Raw genomic sequence first — 4,967 nt, 5'->3', positions numbered from 1 at the left:
CAAGGCCCTGATTTGACAAATACACTACTTGGTGTATTGCTCCGCTTTCGTCAAGGACCCATTGCATTCATGACTGATATAGAAGGGATGTTTCATCAGGTTCGGGTGGCAAAGGAAGACATCAACTTCTTACGCTTTCTCTGGTGGCCAAAGGGAGACATCTCTAAGGAACTCGTAGAGCACAGGATGATTGTGCATATCTTTGGTGCAGTATCCTCACCTAGCTGTGCAACATTCGCTTTGCTGAAAACTGCAGATGACAATCAAGATGAGTATTTAGAAGAAGTCACAAACACCATCCGACAAAACTTCTATGTAGATGACTGCCTAAAAGCGGTTAGCAGTACAGAGCAGGCTACCTTTCTGTATCAGCAGCTCACTGAAATATGCTCAAAAGGTGGCTTCCATTTAAACAAATGGATATGCAATGATCGTACTGTCCTCTCTGCCATTCCTGAAGAGGATAGAGCAAAAGAAGTGAGGACTCTGGGTTTGAGCAAGGAACAGCTGCCAATGGAAAGAGCTCTTGGTGCTAAATGGGATGTTGAAAGAGATGCCTTTACTTTCAGCATAACAATCAAGTCTCACCAGATAAGTAGAAGGGGCATTTTGTCCATCGTTTGTTCAATTTATGACCCCTTGGGCTTTTTGGCTCCCATCGTTCTCGTGGCAAAGCAGATCTTGCAAAGCTTATGTAAGATGAAACTGAGTTGGGATGAAAAAGTCCCAAATGACATAGCACAAAACTGGGAAAAATGGCTTAGCTCGCTCCATCTACTAGATACTTTCAGTGTTGACAGAAGCTTTGTTCCTAAAGACTTTGGTGACATTGAATCTGCACAGCTGCACCACTTTTGTGATGCTAGTGAGGTAGGTTATGGCGCCGTGTCCTACATTCGGATCACAAATGGTAAGGGTGGAGTCTGTGTGTCTTTTGCATTTGGAAAGGCCAAAGTAGCACCTCTTAAGTGTACTACCATCCCCAGAATGGAGCTGGCAGCAGCAGTCTTAGCTGTACGACTGGATCACATGCTGAAAACAGAGTTACAGTTTTCATTATCAGATTCCATCTTCTGGTCCGACAGCATGACAGTTTTGCAATATATTGCCAATACAAGCAAAAGATTTAAGACGTATGTTGCAAATCGAATCTCAATTATTCATTCTCTATCAAAGGTTGAGCAATGGAGGCACATCTCTTCAAAGGAGAACCCAGCTGACGCAGCTTCACGTGGCTTATCAGCCAAAGCTTTTCTTAAGTGCAAAACATGGATCAATGGGCCAGAATTCCTTCACAAGCACTCTCAGTGGCCAGGAACACTTGGAGACATGAGTGTCATTTTGGATGATGACCCTGAGATAAAGCAGGAAGCTTTTGTTCATGTCATGTATGTTCAGCCAGTGGAAGAGGCTTGTCACACCAGCAAGCTGCTTTCATACTTTTCCAAATGGACGGACCTAAAACGAGCAGTGGCATGGTTTTTAAAGTTCAAAGACACACTTAAACAGAAGTGTGATGAAAAGAAAAGGACAAATAATACACATTCAGACAATAACGCAATATTAGATGTCAAACCCAAAGTCCAAAAGAAAGAGGTGACTCACAAACTATTATTGGAGGATCTTGATAAAGCCGAGAAAGCAATAGTTAGTTTTGTGCAAAGGCAGTACTTTCCTGAGGAAATTACAAATTTGAGAAATGGAAAGGCTGTAAAGAAGTCCAGTCATCTGCACAAACTGGATCCTGTGATGGTTGATGGCATTGTAAGAGTAGGCGGTCGGTTAAGCAAATCTGCACTACCCGAAGAGGCGAAACATCCTGCCATCCTGCCAAAGAGTAGTAACATCTCAGAGCTCATTCTCCGCTGTGTGCATGAAAAGGTAGGACATAGTGGGAGGAATCATATGCTCTCCACTCTCCGACGGCAGTTTTGGATTCCTCATGCCAATTCATTGGCTAGAAGGGTCATCAGAGAATGCATGACATGCCGCCGACAGCGTCAAAGACCCGGAGAACAGAAAATGTCTGATCTCCCATCTGACAGACTTTCAATGGATCTTCCTCCATTCACTCTGGTCGGAGTCGATTATTTTGGACCTATTGAGGTAAGAAGAGGAAGGAATACTGTTAAAAGGTATGGCGTCATATTCACATGTCTAACATGCCGCGCTGTCCATCTTGAAGTGGCCCATACACTTGACACAGATTCCTGCATCAACGCCATAAGAAGGTTTATCTGTCGAAGGGGACAGGTCAAAGAAATAAGATCAGATAATGGAACGAATTTTGTGAGCGCAAATCGTGAATTAAAACAAGCACTACAAAACTTGAATCAAAACAAAATACACAACACGCTCACACAGGATGGGATAAAATGGACCTTTAACCCACCTCATGGAGCTCACCATGGTGGTGTCTGGGAACGTCTCGTGCAACAAACTAAAAGGATCCTCTGCTCTGTCACAAAACAACAAATAGTTGATGATGAAGCCCTCAATACCATATTTTGTGAAGTTGAGGCAATTTTGAATGATAGACCTATAACACCATCAAGTGATGACCCAAATGACCTTGAGGCATTAACACCAAATCACCTTCTACTGTTAAAAGGGAAGCCCACTCTACCACCTGGTCTGTTTGAAAAGCGTGAGACATATGGAAAAAGGCGCTGGAAACAAGTGCAATATATTAGTGACCTATTTTGGAAAAGATGGGCAAAAGAATACCTCCCAATAATGCAGCAGCGTCAAAAGTGGAATAAGTCCCATAGAAGCTTCTTAGTTGGAGATCTTGTCCTTATAATGGATGACTCTGCCCCCAGGAATTCATGGTCTATGGGGCGCATTATAGAAACTTTGAAAGATTCTAAAGGGTTTGTACGTAGAGTGCGTGTAAAGACGCAAACTGGTGAATTGGAAAGGCCTATTACGAAGTTATGCCTTCTGCTTCAAGCAGAATAAGTTTGGAAATTCTTGTTGATGTGTGTGTTACTTGAGACTGAATGTTTGAATATTGAAATGAAATGAAATGAAAGTCAATCTTGAAGCACACTTGAATGTATGATGTACACCAATGCATAAGAATGTATTCCATAATGGACGCATTAATGCTTAAATGTATATATTTTGAAATTTTGACCTCAAGGTTTTACTTTCATGGACTTTCTTACTGAAGAATTTTTTGAGCCTTTTCAGCTATCTTTTTGATGGATCCATTTTTTCATGGACTCTCACATACACACATAGGCCCACATACATTTAAATGGACTTTGGTAAGAATTCTAAACCTAAACTATGCTATTCTTGGTCATGTACAAAGATGATGATACACACTGCTTGGGTGATGTACAGCATATGGATGCTTTGTGCTTATGTTCTGGTTGTTGTATGAATGATTAACTTAATGGCTATTGATGTATAATTTTGGTAATTTTTCGTTACACAAAAAATTAGGGGCCGGAATGTTATAGCCATTTTCGTTTTTTACATATTGAATTAAGATATGAATAATTATTGAAAATTGTGACTGGATAGTTTTGGATGTATATTTCTGTTTTATGTACCAAACGTCGTGTTTGATGCCACGTGAGAGGGCAAAATCTATATGACGTAGAGCACAGTTGAATTTTGGGTTTTAGCCGATGGAAAAGGGGAGCTTGGTTAAAACACACTATTTTGACCACGTTTCTCCTCACCAATTCATGTTATAACCAGTTTTGCGTTAAGTATGACTATAAGGATTAATTTACAATCACTTTTCATTCAATCTTTTTGCTGTAAACGAACAAAATAAATGATATATCAACGATACCCAAGGCGAGCGAGAAGTGTGCGTTAATCCAGCCAGGCTTGTACGTTTTTCCATGGCATGGAACGAATGGACGACACAAGATGTATGGGCAACCATTTGTGTCTACATCAACACGGGCTGTTATTTACATGAACATACTCGGACCCAGAGCGGTAGAAAAAACTCCCTCTCTTTCGGCTCTGGTTGGTGCAAATAGACCACTGTAGACCTTCATTTACACAGTCATTTACATTTTTGAGCTAGGTGACAGACTTACTATGTTCGTGAATTTCGCCCCGAGAGCAAAACATTTTAGGGCAGAATTCGTTAGTTGTTTCATTGTTTGGAATCCCAACGTAAAAGCAATTTTATAAAAAGCAAGCAGATGCATTCTGTCCAAAATTATTTTTTCCCCACAGAAATTACCCGAACTTTCGCTACATAGCGTTCAGTTCCCAAACCTGTGGAAATGCGGGCTGGTTCTCTAAATGCACCAAGGCAATACTGGCTCCGCACCGGCATTGGCACCAGCACCATCCTAGTGGAAAAGAGCTAAAACAGAGGAGTCAGGCTGGTAAAGTGCAGGAAGCATGATGTTACACTGGGTATCAGCTGATGGCTGAGTTTTCCTTTTGAAAAGCTTCTGTTTTGAGCAACACTGCTAAGTGTTTGAACACACAACAGCCACCATTCATGATGAAGGAAACAAGAGCAGAGTGGCGCAGCGGAAGCGTGCTGGGCCCATAACCCAGAGGTCGATGGATCGAAACCATCCTCTGCTAACCCAGGGCAAAAGGATCTCAGTCAACTCTGCCTGGTTTGAACTTAACAGTCTGGTGAATTGGAGGCAGTGTGTCTCATTTAAACAATGTGGGCTGTCAAACTACTTTTGCAGACAAAAAGGCAGAGTTGCTCAGTGACAACGGTTTAGAGGATGGAAAACAAACACTCTTTCAGGAGCATAATGCTGCTCCAGTCTGTGCTAAAAGCTGAGGGTGGTTTGACTCAGCCCCTCTCCCACAAATCCATGTTCAGAGATGATCCTCTGCTAGTTGAGATTTGTCTCTTCCTGAACTTGAAGAAAGTGCCACCAGAACTCCTGTGTCACTAAAAGGCATACTCTCTACTCATACTAAACATAGTCTTTGCTCTTTGGCCTGATCTGACAAGCATCTTA

General features: G+C 41.8%; 1 non-coding gene across 1 annotated transcript; it reads left to right on the top strand.

Moving 5' to 3' along the window:
• Positions 1-4,500: 4,500 nt before the first annotated feature.
• trnam-cau (transfer RNA methionine (anticodon CAU)) lies at positions 4,501-4,572 on the top strand. Its single transcript has one exon. It is a non-coding gene; the product is annotated as a tRNA-Met (tRNA).
• The last annotated feature ends 395 nt before the right edge of the window (positions 4,573-4,967 follow it).

Source organism: Chanos chanos, chromosome 8 (genome assembly GCF_902362185.1).
Source record: "Chanos chanos chromosome 8, fChaCha1.1, whole genome shotgun sequence".
In the NCBI taxonomy this organism is placed as follows: Eukaryota; Metazoa; Chordata; class Actinopteri; order Gonorynchiformes; family Chanidae; genus Chanos; species Chanos chanos.
Note: the sequence above shows the minus strand (reverse complement) of the source record. Positions and strands in the feature narration are given on the sequence as shown.